Below are 20,154 nucleotides of genomic sequence, written 5' to 3' on the forward strand. Positions count from 1 at the left end.
TTTGGTCTTAAGTCTGGATCTTTGACAGCGAAAGAAAGCTGGTTTTATTCTTTGTTTCGGTAAAAATTCGACTAGATATTAACCTGTGTTGCTTGCTTTTCCCTTTGCATGTTTAAATACATCGTGTACCTGGTCTTGGCCAGAATATCATCTCGAACATTCATGTTGGAAACCCTCATCTGATATTTGTGTATTGCACGGTAGCAGGAAGCATATTGTAGTACATAATGAGTCATGAATGTAACCTCCGTTTCAAGCAGAGCACAAAGTAAATGTCACACAGGACAACAGTTCATAAGAGCATAGCAGCTTAACATACTTATAATTATAAGTCAATGGGGGTTGTCAAGCTCATTGAAGTTGCTTTTGATCACAAAGGACACTTTTCAGAGTAACCAACGTTGTACTTGACAAAAGATGGACACTGTATACTTTCAGAACTCTACTTTGGTTTTGGACTTCTCTGGCAACGTGTCGACTCACTGAGATGTACAAATCCCTTTCATGTTGAATGAATGGACAGCTGCTGGCAGAATGCCCTGTACCACTTTGTAAGCTGCCATTTAATTGGCGCGCCCCAGTTCGCCTTCCTTTTTCTCTTCCCCCACCCACGCTCACTGTGTCCAGGTTCTATAGGACATCAAATGTGAAGTTATGTGTCCTATATATATAAAATAAATAAATAAATTAATGAATAAATAAAAAGTTGAAGACCCATTAACACTGCCTGTTTGGCAGAGTTGTGATACTCACTATTGGATTAGCTCACCTAAAAGTACATGAATTGTAGTAGTACTTGTGAGGAAAAGTTATGACGCTTATCTAATGATCTAGTTCCAACTCAACATGCAGCATCTCTGGCTATACAATTTAGAAATACAGTACTGTACAAATATATACAGTGGTATAGTTGAGCTATGCTGTGTTTTGGGTGGAAACCCATGATCATGTCTTAGCTTATTTCACTGAACACCAAAGTGAATCATTGTTTTATGTTCTCTCGTGCCTCTAAATTCTGCCAATGAAAACGGTTCTCATGTCATGCAACAGGCAAGCAGACTGACTCTCTTGGAAAAAAGTGACAGAAGCCTCTGTGCAGATCACTTTTTGAGAGGGAGAGGGTTTAAAATGATGGAAAACTGGTGTTCAGTTCCCAATTGACCATGTAAGGTTGTCTCTCCAACATCTTATTTGTCCGTACGTTTGGTTATCAGGATGGTCCACAGAGTACAATGGTGTCCTGGTTAGTATGCAATCTATGAGGTGTCTTTTTATTTAATGTGGATGAGCTCACGAACAACCATGCAAGACGATAAATGTTGCTTCTGAAATGGGACGTGGGCCGCTTAGGAAAATACAAGGGTAAAATGGTTGGACAAAACATCCAAATAATATTTCTATAGACAGAAATATAACTTTTTACAAGCCACATTTAACTCATGAAACACATATGCTTTCATTTGTGGCTTAATTGTTTACCGGTAAAAGGGCTTGCGATGTTTCTTTCCCTACAAATGCAGTACTTTTACCTCTGGCTAAGCTCTTGAAAGCAGTCTAGCAGAAACACACCTGTATTTTAGCATGTTAATATAGAAAAGAACTTAAAGTTTTGTTAGAAACCATTACTAAAATATTCACGCTGGATATTGAGATCAATACAACTGAGGAGCTGTAGTAATACAATGTGTTCTGTATAGTTTTTCATGCTTTTGTCTTTCTCCGCCTCTATTTACATGTATTAAAGTGGATGCTGGAGGGAGAAAACCAGGCCAAGTGATAATTGGAAGCACTTTTGCTTTTTACAGTCCCAATAAGATGACAAGAAATGATACTGGAAATGATAATTACATGGTGTGTGGAACAAGAAGGAAAGTGTCTTCATGTGGAAAATGCGAGGCCATGAGGACTATACACAGTCATGAAGGTTTATGGGATGGTGAGAATGACTTGGTATGTGGCCCGCATTAGGAGTGTGGGTACATTTTTATTATGAGCTATTAACAGAAGCATGCATTTGTCAAGTTAGTGTCGAAGGGAAAATAGTCCGTCCTCCCGATGCTGCTGTCTCTTGACTTTAGTCTTTTTCTTTCATTTTTCTTTTGAATTTTGTAGAAAAAAGCTGGAGGTAAAATATTAGGGAAGGTGTCATTAAGTAGAAACTCCAAGGGATTTCAGCAGGTCTGTCTTTCATTCCTCCAGTGAAGACATTTTTCAATGTTGTGCTTTGTTGTTGTCTTCATACGATTGGCCTGTTGCTCATATGTCCTTACTGCTCAGTTGTGGAGTTGTCTGAGAAAAGAAAAAAAGAAGAGGAGGGGAAAAGCCAGAAAAAACAGTGTAGTTATTGAAGACTGACTCAGACAACCGCACTCTCACACGTGTGTGGTGCTTCCATACAACGGCTATAATGTGAATCATGAGGAACAGAAGACCACAATATGAGCTGAATGGTACTTTTGTCTCCACATGCAGAGCTTATAGTGACACACAGTGAGTCACGGTCACATTATATAAGGAGAGGGGAGGGCTCTGCTGTCACTGATGCCAATGTAAAAACAAAGTCAGAGTGACCACCATGTGAGTCTTCATGGCGAGCCTACTTGGCAGAGATTCAGACTGACAGTGTCGTCTGCATGGGGGCTGACTCTTCAATCAGATTCAATTAAGGCCAAAGGTAGACAAGCGACTGTACGTTGAGCCTACTCCAAAGTGTCTTTGTATCAACTTCGTTAACCTGATAATGGAGGTTGCGCATACACTACATGTTTATTGGAACAAAAAAAGATTTGTATTTAATAGTGAATATTTAAGGGTAAGCAATCATTTTTTGTGGCACTCTCATTGGGGTCACAGTAAATAATATGACAGCATTGCATACATCAAAACAAATATATTTTTATTTTTAATTATAATTTTCTTGGTCAATTGCTTTGCATTTTATAAGTAATTCAAATAAATCCGCATAAGAATATGAGACAAAACTTAAGTTTATCAATTTATAACCACAAGGTTTCATATTGTTTTCAAATTGCAAAGAATTTCTTTAAAAATACATCATTATTTTATTATTGTGTCGAAATATATTTTTCGAGCCACGGATTCATGGATTGCTCGCTCATAATAAGGATTATTCTCTGAGGAATCAAAACTCTTTTTGCAGCATTATGAAGGGACAGACTACTGTAATGACTGACTTAATCAATATTTAGCTTCAACTTAGTTTGATCTTGTTTTGCGCCATAATCTGTTATTCAGTCTTTCCAACTTGGCAGTGCCCTTCACCCTTTTGCCATTTTAGTAGTTGTCGTCGTTGTTGTTGTGTTATTGATACACTCATGTCCATTGTCACTCTCAATGTGACTCTACCACTTAAACCACAAATTGCTACAGCTCTCCACCACTGCATTGTCCACCTTGTGCACAGCAGAGAGCCATGTGAGCCAATAACCTCACCGCAGAGATCACAGCCATTGCCTGCGGCACGCTAGATCCACTCTGAAAGAAAAAGCAGCAGTCAGGACTGCACGGCTCTTCAAGACTCAATGTGGTCCCAGGGTGTGTGATAACAGAGTATGTGATGGGAATGCGAGGCCATTTGGACCTGCAAACCCAGGTGTTAGCACTTCAGCTCACCGCCTCATCAATAATTGACAGAGGCAAACCAATCAGAACAATTTGCTCCCCACAGCGAAGTGCTACAGCAGCCTAACACTGGTGAATCATTAATGAGGCAATTAGCAGAAATGGTTAGGCAGTTTGCCCTCACTGGCAACGTTCTTGTGACGCAATTGCAACAAGTCTCTTCGTATTGGCACTGCAGATGATGGACTGATGTGCTAGCCAATGCAAGCTGAAGCAATTAAAGAGACACAAGATTTCTTCAAGATGGGGCCAAACCACCTTAGACTGCAACGTAACTTGCGGTGATGCCAGTTCTCCATCTGTTGACCACAGCTCAGAGCGCCAATAATGGGAACCAACCCAATTGGCTATTACCATGGGAGATTGACCTTTATTGGCGGTTGTTACCATTGCACAGGCCAACAGATGCTGTCTCCTGGGTGATTCAAGTGTGGGAGAGCCTTTATGGACATAGATAAAATCGACCTCAGTGACATCACTCAAACGTGAGTGTGGGGGAAACAACAATAACAGCAAAGATGGCGTTTGCCTTTGAAGAATAGAGATCCAAGATTGCTGTTTGAGAGGAAAATCAAAGCACCCAGGGAACTCCTCACAAAGCTTCATGGATTGGCTATATTGGAACCATTTTATAGTTTATCAATGCTCCTCCGACTGCTTTCTAGTACAGGCTCAATTAAACCAGCAACCTTGATCTCAGGAACAAGTTCTACAAAAGCAAAATGTTGAGGGAATATTTGCAAATCAGATGTATACTTCCTTTGCCTAGTTTTACAATTGTTGGATATTATGCCAAATTTGAATGATTAAAAAAATAAATGCAATCACTGAGCACATCTAATGAATTTGATCAACTGTCAATCAAATACCATTACCTACACTTTTGAAAATTATGTCCTCTAGGTTGATTCAAGACCCGGCAAAGCTGGAATCAAACCTTAAAAAGAATTTCATCTTATTTTGTAGTCACTTTTTTGTTTGTTGCAATTGATGAATGACTTTGAAAACCTGGTGCACATCATTCATACAAAGCTGGGTCAGTCTGTATTGCTGATATGGACACTTGTCTTTTTAATGGTTGCTCTCCACTTTTATTGCCCTCTCCGGATGCCATTGGCGAAAACAGGAAATTTGCAGGGTGGCTTGAGAGAGTCATAACCCTGTTACCTTTGTGTTTAGAGATTAACATGTAATTAAGATGGCAAGTTAATATCTACTAAACAGTAGGATGAAATACTAATAATAATTTTGTCGTAGGGCATTAACCTCACATCCTACATATGTTTGTCTTTTCAATAGGTAATATAAAGTTCCACTAGCAAAACACGTGTTTACCGTAAATTTGAACTACCTATTCTTTTCCTTGCTTAAAAAGACCAGAGACTCCTGAATTTAACAGCAACAGCCTCTCACACAAAGCTCCACCCTCCCTCTTACCCAGCATTTACTAGAGGAAGAAAACGAGGGGATGTTAAAAAGCTTTAATGGCCTTTTTATTGTTTAAATTGTACTCATCAAATACATAGCTGTATCAAACTTTGGTCGACCTCAATCATGCTTTCAATATATAGTTCTGCGCTAGTGGCTTAATTATTGATGCTGGGCACAAGAGCATGCCGGCAGTACGTTTTTACTCTTTTGCTGATGCTTTGTCTTGTATTGATAAATATTTTTTCAATCTAATAAGCCTGCAAAATCTTGATCTGTGAAAGATGGAAAAACACATCAGGAGTATTGGAAATCTAATACAAAAATAGAGGAAATGGAAGCTCAATGATTTCATTGACATCCATAATGGGGATATGAAAACAAAGGAAATATGTTTGTCAAGATGATTTATACACTTTTGGGCGTTGAAACAAAGTGAATAAGAATTAAGGCATGCCAGAATAATAATAATCAAAAAAATAAAATCTCAAATTTTAAAATGCAAGTGCATTCATATTTTTCAATTATGTAAAGTTCTGTTTATTAAGGAGTGAAAAAAGTTATGTGCAGGAATTTTCAAAGAAGATGGGAATATTCATCTAAATCGTTCATTTCAACACCGCTTATCTTTGTGAGGGTTGCGGAGTGCTGGAACTTAAGCGGGTGTAGGTAGACTAAGGCCCAGACTGGTTGCCAGTCAGTCATAGGAATCACATAGAGACAAACAACCATTCACACTCGTAATCACACTACGACCGAATGGGAATCTATCCCACAATCAATGCCCTCAGCGAAGTCAAGTGAAAAACCTGCTGCACCATCAGATGGCTGCCTCAAATTTTGAATTAACAAAAATGAAATTCCCCATCCAAGATTGAAGAGTTTTAAATTTATTTATTGTATTGATTCATTTCGGGTAGTAGCAATTAAAACACATTATGATATCTTTGGTTTGTGATTTTGTCTGATCTATACAATAAACCCCCTTAACTATTTATTTATTTATCTATTTACTTATTTGATTTTTTTGTGTGGCCTAAAGACCTTTCTGATCATTATATCAGATAAGATTTTTTTACAGGCCACTGGGCCAAGTGAAGTGTGACTCAGTGAAACACTGCGGAAAGTAGTCGTCATTATTTAACACATCTTTTATCTATGAGGAAAAAACACTGGAGGAAACACTAATCAGATACACTGCATACATCGTTATTCATCAAATATAGATAAAAATAAAACGTATACCTAAGGATGCATGCTAAGTAAATATCTTATCTTGTCAAAAGGTTTGACTGAAGAAATTCATTCAAGCAAATTTGGAGGAGATTCATTCAAGCAAGTACTTTGATAAGTGCATTATTTTTTACTGTACATTTTTTATTAATATTATTATTATTCAATTCATTTATTTTTTAAAAATAGCAAATTACTTTGTTAATTGTCTATATTATGTTGTAATGTTTTGGATGGATATTCATATACATATATTCAGAACCATTTGCAATATTCTTTATTTAAAAACATTGTGGTGTCTGTCAGGGAGAAAACAGACAAATGTACCTGCAAGCGGCGAGATGACATTTTAAACAGGCATTAAAAAAGCTCAATGGATCATCTGTCAGCTTTAAACAAGAACAGGTTGAGCGAGACAGGCAAAGACAAGGTGTTCAAAAGAAAAATAGAGAGATGAAAGGAGAGTGCCTGTGATATACTGTATCCCATGAAGCATTGTGACTGCTCTGAGCCTGTGGCTGGACAAAATCAGATATTGAGAATATCTTGTGTGATACACTGACAAGTACACTTTAATACTTTAGCAATTCAAACGGAAACAGGTGGAAGCTTCTACTGAATTTTGGAGTCAAATATCCACATTTAATTTAGTTCATTCATTAACGGATTGGCACATTCGCTTTTCCACCCAAAACAAACAAGTGGCAGTCACAGTACTGCTAAACTTCTCGCTACTTCAAAGGGAGGGTTTTGTCACGAGTGGGGTATACACGCTAGCGGACAGAGCCGCCTGTCCTCTCCTCTTCCAGGGCACCATAATGTTCGCCTCTGGAGATCAATACCCATCAGCCTGCTAAAACAAATACATTTATCAAAGCCTGATAGGTGTGTACTACACCTCATTGCTACAGCGTGTTACATCTGATTTCAGGCCCAGATACTGCTGAACAGCATCCAGCAGCTGGAGACGCTCCTGCCAGGCTGTGCTTGTGCATTTCACTTAAACTAGTCGCATAACACGCAACGTTGTTTTTGAGCAAGATGATGACAGGCATTATGACTCTGGCTGCCTGTGTTCTCAATCAAGCAAGCTCTGTGGCATTTAAAATTTCATCAGAGGGAAATGTCCCTTATGTCCACCCTCTGCTGCAGATAAAGAACAGGCGTTTGAGTAATTATGGTGCATTATCGCCAAGGAACATTTCATTGCCGCATTTTAAACTGTGTAGTGAGCAGTGACAAACGAACGACCATTTTAATTCCTATCAGGAGGCAAAACACATTGCCACAGCCAATGAAGTCAACCTTCGCATTCTGCCTCTGACTGCGACCATCTGGATGGAATAAAGTTTTTTCCCCTTTGAATCAACAGCTGTTGAGGAATTTCACAGCAACACTTAATCTTTATATATTCCTCCTTTTATTCTCGCACTTGCTCTACAATCAACTGCGTTTGTCATGCAGTTTAATTTTTACGCCAGATTTGATCACAGAAAAAATAGGGGCAAGCCTCGAAGTTATCAATTTTCCAATAGCCTTAGGCAGGTAAAAAAAGGAAACGTACAGCCCAACTTAATTAAATATTAAACATCCCAAAAGTACTATGTACTTGTACTATGTAGTTCTATGACATACAATGAAATTTGACCGACATTCATTCTTTCACTGCACAGAATGATTTACACGTAATGTACAGTGTGCATCCAAGTGTTGGGAGTTAAGATAGCCAAACTTATTTTCATGAGCCATGAAGATGAGTGTGGTTGCTAACTTTTGCAATGATGAAAACTTTAACCAAATAGTCGCTAAAACAATTGGAATACAAAATTAGATAAATCGCACAGTTTAAATCCCGCTGGAATGGTAATGTCCGATGGGCACATTGCGTTGCTACCTTAGTATTTGACTCGTGAACATTCTCAAAAGCATCATACAACATATACCACGTTAAATTGCACTGATTATGCAGTACTCATAGACGCGTCTTTCTGAAGGACCATATAAACTGATGAAATCACGGAAGAAATATCCATCATGCATTCGGTTACGATCTGGGTTTAAGTTCAAAAATGTAGTCATACTTATTGGAATATTTTCAATCTGAGGTTTTTCTGACCAACAGTTTTTGTCAGGGTTTGTGTTTGTTTTGTGTGTTTTGTTAGGTTGCTTTCACGGCTATTTCCTTGTTATGCTTTGTGTGGTGTCATTCCTGTTTGTTCCTCATCGTGTCTGGTCCTTGAGATTATCAATTAATGGCATCTGTTGGTCCCATTTCCCTCTGTAACTGGCCAATCATCTTCCTCTTGTGCTCACCAGCTGTATCTCGTCACGGTACCCCTGTATGTGTATTTAAGATGAGACTTTCTGTTCAGTTTTGTCGGTCCATTGTTGCTGTCAACATCTGGTCTATGTCACGTCGTGTTTCGTTCCCGTGCCCCGCTCCTGCCTATAGTACACTTTGGTTTTGTTTGCTATATTTCTGGAATTCAATTTTGTAAGTTAATTTTTATTTTTTTACTCTGGGAAACAAATTTAGTTTGCAAAAAAGATCATCACACAATATGTCTCCATGGAACTTTTTTCTCTAAGCATTGATCAAGATTTAATTACAGGAAATTGAGAGTTAACAGTAAAAGTTTCAGACTAATCAGTGAAGCAGTTTTTGTAAAATAGCGCAAACAAACTAATTATGCTTAAAACCTTAACCTATCTGGCACTGATAGCAATCCAATATGAAAATTCTATGGTTTCCTACATCTTCCCTCTTTCTTGTCCTCTCTCACCCACTCGCTGCGATCGAAGGCTTGACCGTGTCTGTCAATCTGTCAGCAGCTGACAGTTTTACAACACATGCACTATACTGATGGTACCATCACTCAGTAACGATTGAGTTCTGCACTGAAACCTAAATAAGAAAAAGTAAAGGAGTAAATAAAGACAGAGAAATATATAGTTTGTAACAACTTAAAACACAGAGGCAAAGCTGAAGAGGTCAGGATGTGCATATCTGTTTTTTATGTCAGATTTTTCAACATTGTCAGTGTTTTGACTAACATTTCCCGCTGCGGAGGTGGAATCATCGGTCTTGTCTTTCCACTGGGCAGTGAATAATTTGTTCCGTTCGACTGGCGACACTTAATGTAATCGCGGACTACAATTACAGAGAAAAAGAAATACAAGACCAAGACCATCCAAATCGAGCACAGCATCTTGTCACAGCTTGCTAATTTATTGTTTTGCAGTTTTTCCGTTATCTATTACACGGAGAATCTTACAGTGGAAAGAATATTCAATTCTTGACTAGAGACATTTTATTTTTCCACCTGCAACTATGAGCATCCTCCAATTATGATGGGACATGTTTCTGCTATTTTTAAGGAATTCATTGTTCAGTATACCTCAATACAATATGTAAATTATTTTCTAAGGAAAGAAACACGATACTTGCAAGTGATTGCCCAACAATGAACTAATTCTCCACGTTGAGAGCCAAAATGTGTTTTACTTGTTTTTAAGCAGAGGTGCCATTTATGATACGAAGTCATCAAATGCTTCTGGTAGGTCTCTTGAAACCATATTCTTTAAATCTATTCTGACAGTTGAAGACATGATGGAGACGGAGCTGCAAAATTGATTGTGTCTCTTGCCTTTTACTTCCCCTTCTCTTCCCCTACCTCTCTTTGTCCAATCACTCTCAGCCTTATATATATTTGCTCCCCCATCTATTTCCTTCTCTGTTTCTGCTCTCGTCCCTTCAATGCGTGGAGCGCAAGTTGTCAGATTATTTCCCAGCAGACACTGCACAGTGTGACAGAGAAATGGAGCATTATATCACGATGACACCTCACTGCCTCTAAAACCCCCCCGCCTAATGCCAGTACCACCCTCAGTCACCCCGCAGACAACATCAAATATCGCCAGGCCTTTTTGATCACTTAAAAGGCTTGTATTAGGAGAAGAGCCGGTGCTTAAACAAAAGCAAACGCAGTGTTTCATCTGTCAAGTTTGTCAGTGGGCCATATGTGCATTGTGAGAGCTTTTCATATCACATGTGAAAGTCTAAAGGCTCTCCATCAGAAATGGCAGCATGTAGTCCTGACTAATACACTTTATTTTAGTTTTTTTTTTAACACTCAAAACCATAATATAAGAATCTAATGAAAACCAATGTAGGTGTTGTATTTTATATACTATATACTTAAGAGTCACTCAGGCCAGGCCTTTTAGTATAAAATATATATGTATTCATGGGTCATTCCAGAATGGACATTTTTCTTTCTCTCCCCCATACAAAATACTTAAGGTCAGTAAATATTTTACCTGTGGTCACATCTAAAAATAAGACAAAATGAAGTGAATAATTTTTTACATTTATTTATTTTTGATGAACTAAATAAGTCTGAATAACCACCTAAAATCCAACGTTTCCCCTAAAATCTACAATGCCAAGGTCCGTCCGTGCTTCCTAAGCCCCATAGCCGAAAGTATCGGCGTCAGTCTGCATCAGGGAATTGCAGTTGGCAGATTTAAGACACATTAAGAACAATTGGAGTGAAATAATATGACTAACAAATATTACTCACTAAACTCATTAGGTCAATAGAAATTATCAATTTGGAGGCCCGCAATTATCATTGTATTTCCCATCATATAATGAGTAGGAAGAATGCTGTTAATGGTATAATTGGCTGGCCTCCAGAAGAGGGTGTATAGAAGCTTGATAGCTTTACTTTTTTCTTTAAATCCATAAATCATTTCAGTGCATATTTATTTTGATATATGACTGGCCGCAACACAGCAAATGTGTTGTTGTATTCATTCATGATCCCGTGCTGTCATCACAAACATATCTTATGGCTGTTAAAGGTTGATTGTTGACCTTTGTAGGAATGCATCCTTTGACCGTTTTCCCCAAATGTTTTATCATAAATAGCTCTTAAAGTTTGTGAAAAAAATGTGCCTCATATTTGGAATAAATCGTGCACACTTAGTGTTTAACAATGTTTCACTTTAGCACAGAAAAAAAATTAACAGGCATAACTATCCAAATTCAAAATAGGTTTCTCTCAAGATATAATTTCATCAGTCAATAAACTGACCATTATACATAACATACCATCACCGTGAGTTTTCTTTAGCGACCATTATTTATGCCCATTCAATGTTCTTTTTCCAAAGTACCCTGTGGTTAATGCAATTATAATCAGGTAGTTTATTCAGATGCTGGATGAAAGCTCACATTGTGGAATGTAACAAGAATATCCATTCTTGATGTGGAGTTTGTACCACCAAATGATTCAGCGGCCGTTTTACTGGCACGCACTTCTGAGAAAGCCTCATAATTAAAAGTTGGTTTTACTTTTGTTAGGGGGCGTCCGCGCCGACTTCCCCTAACGTTCTTCCTCCTCCTCCAACATTGCTCTCTCTTTTTCTGACGGCTCAATAACAGGTGCCATGCTAAGAGAGCTGTTACAGCCGTCCCTGAGTGGTTGTGTCAGCAGCAATGTTGGACTTGAGCTTTCCAACCTGCTAACCATGCAGGAAAAAGGAATGGGAGAAGGAGGGGAAAAACTCTCCCAAGTCCCCAAATGATGCCCGCTGGGAGCCATCGTGTGCTAAATTTCGCCGGGTGGTTCTCCGCTGTTTTCTGTCTTTTGGCTTCCGGACACTGATGAACAGACAGAGCCATATTGGGCCTTTCTGCATGGCAGAACCCCAACAGCTGCGTTCAGCAGAAAAAAAATGGCAGCACATGATAAAGAAACATAAGTATCCCAACTCAAAGCTTATACATTTGTTCATGGACGCTTATTGTGCAAACTTGGTCACTTCAAACTCGTTATTTCTAAATAGTTGCCGCCAAACGGACAATGTGATTGATAACTTTGTAGAAAACTAAACTTTAAGAGCTGATCTAGCGCAAGCTGATAGGCATATCGCCGACCTTTAACGCAAACAAGAAACTCATGATTGGTCTTTTTTATGTCCTTTTAGTGAATTTTCTCTGGATTTGTGAGCTACGTGGTCAAATCTATGCAAATGAGACTGCTTTGTGAAAAGACACATCAGTGCTCATGGAGCCAGAAGCAAGAAATAATCACTGCTGGATTGTGTGTAAACAAGTGCTGCTAAGCACCCCTGAAAGCGAGTAAGAGGGGAGAATCCACAGCCGCTGCAACATAAAAAGATTTCTCAGGTAGATGATTTTTCTTTCCTTTTTTGGAGGTTTTGCTGATGAAACTCTAAATATTCTAATCCAGATTCAAAATTTTAGAATTATCTTTTTACATTACACTTTCAAAAGACAGTACTATTTAAAAGTATTTGGTCAAAATCAATCTTTGCTGCTTTCATGGCATTTTTGTGTCCTCAGAAATTGTTATCTTAGCACCTTTTTGTAAAGTTTTTTTTGGAAGGGACAAAGGGTAGAGGAAGTTGGGATATAAGTAATCTAAATTTAGCGGACATACCATCACGGGCGTTTCATTTTACACGCACACAAAAAATGATAAATTTCAAAGGTGACCTCATGGCTTCACTTACAGCTGATTGATCGGCTTATGTTTGTGAGGGTGGCACAAAATGGACAGGGCAGACATAGAACACCTGAGATCCTTGGAAGGACGTATATGCCGTCTGACCACTGCACACTCAATGCGGAGTCTACAGCTTGGATTTATGCTACACGGACTGCCACACATAAAGCTGCTATTTTGAGTTACACAAATTCAAGTTTTTTAAATGCATGTTAACTCATTGACTGCAGTGGTAGACGCCCAATCCAATTTCTATTTTTGTTAATGCCACTGAAAGAGTTAATCAATGACATGTTTGTGGTCATCTCCTAAAACATTTATGATATGTTTTTATGCCATGCGAGTAATGATTTGTCAACTGTAGTGCATACAGTTATTGTTGAATTCACGACAAACCTGTAGCCAACACAAATCTTTTGCATGCAACTAAATCAGTGAATATGGTGGCTATTTTTATGGCTGTCGTGTATTATATGTGAGTGTTTGGGAACAAAGCAGGGATATATGAATCTCTCCTGAAAACGTAAATAACACGGGCAATTCATCTTAAGAACGCAAAGGAAATGTCAAGGGCACAGGAGTTCTTTTTTTTTTTCTCCTGCATGTCGAGGTTACACAAAACAAACAGAGCACACATGCACAAACATACACAACATTTGCATGTGGCATAGTGGCCTGCCGCACTACAAATAAGTTAAGGCATTGACAAATCACTAAGACTTGAAAGTGGGGCCGAGGTGGGACTAATTGAAATGAACTTTAGGGATTGGGGAGGGGGACCTAATTAAACATGAACTATCTATGATATGTTTGTGTTGACATCCCGCAGCCTAAATTTAAGCTTGTCTTATTTAGCCAAATTTGGCTAGGTAGGCAAAATACTTTTTTACATGAACATGAAGAAGGAATAAGGTCAGCACGTCTCACAAGTGGAAAACATTTTTTGCTTTGTCTTAACTCACCTGAGACATGGTTTTGGAAAACACGAGCCAACGTTTATTGCGTTCTGTTCCTGTTTGCATCAGAGAAATAATTGTGTGTGTGTGTGTGTGTGATAGCTTTTGCATCTATTTATGTGACAGCAACATTGTGAATTATGTGCTTACTGGCAGACAAACATGCCTATATATGCGAATACACACATGCAGAGGATAAATGGATGTCTGGTTTGGAAGAGAGATGAACTTTCCCAGTAACAGCCCAATTCCTTGGTGGCTGTTTAGAGTGTTTCTAGCAGTGCTAAGTGTTCTCCCTGTGCCCAATCAGTTTGTTTAAGGTCCCCCGAGAAGACGCTCATGTCCCACCTCTTCTCGCTTTTGTTTTCCTTCTTACTCATGCTCACTGAACATTTCAAATAGATTCAACTTGATGTGCAGATCACTCACGGCACGTGACGGTTCTATCATTGTTTTGAGTCAGACGAAGTATTGTATGCTTCTTTTGTGTTATATGGTACTTGTTTTCTATGTTCATGATTATACAGCCTTCTTTACAACTCTGTTGTTTGGTGGTGAGCCAAGCGAAATAAGTCAATTTGTCCATCTTTCGTTTTCATACAGACTGATGCTGTAATGTGTGCCGAGAGTAATTGTGTTTGTATTGAAGATATATTACCTCATAAAACAATACATTAATCAAACTTTTACTGAGAGAAATATGTTCTGTATATTTCTCAGCTATTCAATGACTGAAGGAGGTGCAGCTTTTTAAAACAAAGCGTTTGCAGCTTGTCATATGGTGGTAACAGTACGTTCTTGTCATAAGACAGTTCAGGGGAGGTTGGTCGGGGAAGGGTTAATTTATTATAATGTATTATTTTTTTCATTACTCTTCCAATCAGTGATTACTCTCCATTTTGATTTCAACTTTAATTGTTGTGTGACCATTTAAACTCTTAAGTAATTGCATTTTTAGTTTGTTGTGTTGTAGGCAATCAATATCTAAATCACTTTTACTATCTTAAAGGCTTAGCCTTTGACCCATGGTTCTCAATTTCATTGTTATTAGTATATTGCATAATGTTATAGGTCTCTATTGAATTAAGCATTCCCAGGAATTGTGAAATATATATTTTCCCTCTCAGCTGTAATTTTTGGCCTGCTGCAATTTATACTAAGATATGACTTATGATCCGAAAAATATGGTAACTTCTGTCAAAGGTAGGTTTTGCAAATGACTCATGGAGATTAATGTACTTTTTTTTTCTACCAGTGTTTCATAGGCTTGAGTTTGCCTTTGTAATCTGACTGAATAGAAACACAGCAATACTGTATGGATTACAGCTACTCTATATATCTCTATACCAATACTCTTCAGCCTGGGAACAAGATGAAGAAGTTTATGACTTTCAAAGGAGTGATGTATCCTAGATTGTAGCAGGTGGTAGAGCAAGGAACTTTGCCCCAGCAAAGCCAAATTACTGCCACATATCATTAAGAGACAAAATAGTACAATGCAGGTTCCAATGCACTGTTTAATGAATAGATTTTTTTAACATAAGCACAGCCTTACTGCTTGATGTAGCCTGCATTATTTAAACACATATGCACCAACGTTAACTTCTACAACAAGTGAAACTGCGTTACACTCCTATGAATGGATATTAATACTTCATCAGGCTTGAGATGGGTATGATGACAATTCGGCTTTTGTCGAGTCAATGATGATGACAAAGCCTATGTCCGATTATTATTATTATGCTTCATACTTTTATGAACCCGGTCTCAATTTATTTTCAATTTTTCTGCCTGGAAACACTAAAGTTGTCCATTTTTAATCCTCCTTCCAGGATGCGAGACTTGCATGAAGGTTATCTAGCTGACTGGCTAAAGGAACTGAGATATTGTGCGATCATAGTCTTTGTCTTTGAAGGCTGCACGCTGTGTCTGTATCGCTGTTGCAGCGTAATTGATAGAGTCTCATGCTGTTTAGCTTAACGGAGCCTCACTGCGGCCTAACGCTCAGATCTCACACAGCTGTACGTTCGGAGCTCCCAAGAAATTGCACACGCACATGTAGACACACATATCCACCCGGCTTGTGGTGAGATCACAGCCAAGGAGATCCAGAGTGGGGCTGGTTAGGCGGACACTAATGGAGATGAGCTGCCTGGTTAGCGCAATGGAAAATTGAGCAGAGTTGATGCTCATTTCATCCCAGCGGCAGTCCGCTCCCCTGGGAATACAAGTGATTTTAAAGCTCTTGAAAGGAAGAGGGAAAATGCAGTGTGTGTGGAGAATAGATGGAGTACTACAGAGAACGCTTTATCATGTAAGCTTACGTATGAAACTCTATGTGATAGATGATTGTCTCATAAGAAACTTGCTCAAAGCACACATTTGTAAGGGCATGCTGTGTTCAATCAGTGCTCTTTTACTGACAAGAAGCTCTTATCGTTATCCTGCTTAGTAGCGAGTACATTAAATCATGTCACTCGTGAGAAAATGTGTGCCACACCTGAGTGCATGTGTCCTGGCCAGCAGCACTGTAGCGTAGTTAAAAAACACACACAGGTTCAATGGCAACGAAGAGGTGGTCCTCTACTTTTATCCCCCCCGCCTGACATTTTCTGACATTTAAGAAGTCGTTAAAGGTGTCAGCATGGGGAGGAGAGTTCCTTAGGCAGAGAAAGACCCTGAGCACAGTCGCCAAATAAAACCTTGTTGGATGAACTGATTGTGATGTCGGGGGGGGGAAATCACGGTGTTATTACACCTTAGCCATCATCTGTGTTTACCACTTTTACTCATGTTTGCCATTATGTTCACGACACACTTAAAGTTATCAAAGGATTGGAAATAGAGGCTGCATTGTTATTAGTAAATGGCCTGCAGACCATCTCTGGTCTAGACTGGCCCACAAAGGCTCACCGTGATCAGACGGAACCGTGAAACAAACGTGAGGTCTACAGAAGATAAGAGTCTCCACTTTTATGGCCCTCTTCCTTTGCACCAACAAACAGCGATTAAAGAGCATCCAGATCTGGCTCCTGCTGATGCTGCTGACAACTAATGTCCTGCTATTTGCCCATCCCTGGCCTCTGTCTCCATAAAGGGTCTCGCTTTAAAAAAAAAACACTGACCTACATCGTTAGGGCTCGACCTTGTCTTTACTGCTGTAAATGTTTGTTTATGGGAAGCCCCCCCCTGATCTGAAGTGGTGCTTAGCCTTTGTTGGAGAGAGTTGCCCTCAGGTTCAAAGCTCTTCCTCTACTGACAGAAGGTCAGCTCCATTGCCAACCGAATTTTTCTGGGCAATCTAACTCCCTGAACTCTACGGTTTTCGTTAACGGTCTGAGGACGTAGTATTCTGAGATTCATATTTCAGTCTGAACCATGCTGTTAATATAATGAAAACCTATTTGAATATATTTGTGAATGTCAGCCAACTTTTTTCTGTTACAACCTGAACTCAGACAGATTTTGCACACTGCCATATCTGCCCATATTTAAATGTCTGTGTGACAAGAGTTAAAGTCAGCCAGGTCGCACCCTTATCCATCAATATGATGTGACGGCTCAAGTTCTGTTCTCCCCTCCACAGGGGAGGTCTTGACATTGCTACCATGCACATAGAGGTAATGGAGTCCCGTGTGTGCTTAAGGGCACATATGCCAGCAGTGAAAAGAGATGGTGATTGTACTACAACCAGTGGACGGTTGCCCTGGGTACATTAATTTTTGCAAATCCTTGGGAATATCCATCTTTGGGTCAGCTAAGCCCCAAGCACATCACACGCAGGGCATTGGTGGCCTTTTGATGGATTTTAAAACCTGACGTTATGAGGTTTGGGAGTTCTAAGTTGGACATCTGTTAACATCTGTCTTTTTTTGTACCTCGACTGCTCTTGTGCTATCGAGGCTTCTTCAAATCATTTGCGAATTGTAAGGTAACCATTGGTTTTGGATGTTTTTTCTTCTTCTATTTTTTAACCTAAGTAATTCAGTGTAGATAATAAAATATAGTAAAGTAAAAGGAAGCTGAAATGTGTTTCTGGCCTTTTAAAGCTGGATCAACAATAACATTTTCGGAACCTAGATTGACCAGTAAATAGAGAGCTCCAGCGCAGTTAGGTCTTCACTATGACGGACCAACGCAGAGTCCTCATCACCCCATACGTCGCACCGATCCACCTGAGTCTGAAGCATCTTTTCGACGCTTACATTCACATCATTTAAAAGCCAATTGAGACTGAACCTGTTGAGCTAAAGCCAAAAACTAAAATACTCAGACCCTCATGGTCTCTGTAATCCTCTTACAAATGCCCCCATAGTTGTCATTTGCAAGTCATTGCTTACTCTGACATTGTGCCATGGAAATTAACTTCAACTTATGTGCGTTGACTATCCAAAAGCAGCTTATGTCAGCAAGGGTCAAGCAACAGACTTAACATATAAGTATTTAACAATACTAGAGAAGACTTCCATATGATCACGAGGTTCAAGATTTTCAGTAAATCTTGTGATACTTTCTGAAAGCATGTTATTATTCAAAAGATCTTCAACACTTACAGTTGGCAAGGCCAACTACATTATCCAATTGACTTTGAACATCACGGTCATTGTCTTTAGATTTGCAGGTTAATTAGTCTTACTCTATGCATGCAAATTACAACGTGTGACCTTTGCCTGTGTAGCATGGTCTTCAAGCTTTGCATTTTTATGTAAGTTACTCACACATCACATAAAAGCAAAACTAGAAATAATTTATGCAATGCACAGAAGTATTATATTCCATAGATTGCTATGGATTAATCACAATTCAATTAAAACAAATTGAAATTTTGAAATTATGCTAAAAAATTAATTCGTTTTAAAAAAATTGATTATTCTATCAGAATGCACTCTACTGTGTATTTGTTTTAAAATCAACTATTCAACTGAATCAATTGGCATTGATATGAAGTGTAAGTGATATATATACTTATTTATTACCGATTTAATTATGTCTAAAATGGATTTTCCTGTGTCTGTATTCTCACCCTCTTGCTACTGTGACAGTGAATTTCCTGTATACGAGATGAATAAAGTTATCTAATCTATAAAGAAAATCTAAATAACAAGTAGGAAAAATATCATGTTGCTGATATTCGTGGGTGCTCTATAAAGTAAAAAGCCTTGTAGGTTCATCTTGTGTTTCAGAGCAACTTAAAAAAAATCAACATTGAAGTAAACCATCACGTATAAGTGTCAACATAACCTGCCTAAAACTCTTATAAAGTGGTTTACCTGCTAAGAACGCTCAATTTTTAATGTGGATGTCTGTCTAAAATGCAGAATCTAATACAACAACAGCATGTGCATTTTTATATTTGAAAAAAACTAACATTATCAAATATGTATTAAGTGTCAGAATGTGCCCCTTATCTTTCCTTTTCTTTAAATACTCTCTCATCTCCTAATCAGTATGTATACATCTAACACATTTGCTTTGGCTTTTTGTGTTTTTCATTTTTTGCTTTATAAAATTAGAGGTTTTGTCCACAGAATACTGCTAAGAATTATTGCCAAAAACATGATCCAGAACGTATGCTCTACATTTTTGCCACATATGGTATCAAGATACGAGGCTTTGCTGTGACTATTTTAGCAATCCCTACACATGTATCTTCTTAGCCCACAACCCCTATTTTGGTGCCAACACTGACTGAAGTTGCAATATATTCCAACTCTTCCATCTGTCATCCCAAAGGTAGAGTGTCCCTAGACAGGCACTCAGAGCTGACTTTTTGAGAGCGCTTCTCCGACTTCAAATAAGCAGTGCTTCTCATTAGCCCTATCCCCAAAAATGAACGCATGATTGACAGGAAAACCCTCAGGGGAAAGGACACTTTGGTGTTGACTCAGACCTACAGTATAAAGACTTTGTAGCATTTGTCTTACTTGATAGATATGCTATGTTTATAGAAATCTTAGGCGGGACACACATCTTTAAGGGCACGTGAGTGTAATGAAACGCAACGATAAAGTAGAGACGGCTGAAACGAATTAAAAGTGTGCTAATAAGAACAGGTATTGTCCCACCAGGAGCCATTCTTCTTGCCATTTTTCATCAAAATGCTGCCCACCAATGCTTTTATCTCTGTGTGCACCTCAATAGTTAATGGATCGGTCATATACAGTATTCATCTACTGAATGTTGGCCAGCTGGTTGAGGGAGGCTGGGCCTCTTCATAAAGTTTGTTCTGGAGATTAGAAAGAGTATACCTTTGCAGTTTTGTGGTGTGGTCAGTAACTTTATACCATATACTGGCTTTTAAGTTCAAGTAATTTCAGAATTATCTTTGTGAATAAAAATACAGTACCATTGTTGGTCAC

The 20,154-nt window shown here is 38.7% G+C and overlaps 1 protein-coding gene across 1 annotated transcript in view; it reads right to left on the reverse strand.

Moving 5' to 3' along the window:
• Positions 1–165: 165 nt before the first annotated feature.
• Positions 166–20,154, reverse strand: part of mafa (MAF bZIP transcription factor a) — a 59,214-nt gene continuing 39,225 nt past the window's right edge. Inside the window, exon 3 of the mRNA XM_077622268.1 lies at positions 166–2,289. The gene's annotated coding sequence lies outside the window, so the exon portion shown is untranslated. The remainder of the gene's footprint in view (positions 2,290–20,154) is intronic.

Source organism: Stigmatopora argus, chromosome 2, assembly GCF_051989625.1.
Source record: "Stigmatopora argus isolate UIUO_Sarg chromosome 2, RoL_Sarg_1.0, whole genome shotgun sequence".
Taxonomy (NCBI): domain Eukaryota; kingdom Metazoa; phylum Chordata; class Actinopteri; order Syngnathiformes; family Syngnathidae; genus Stigmatopora; species Stigmatopora argus.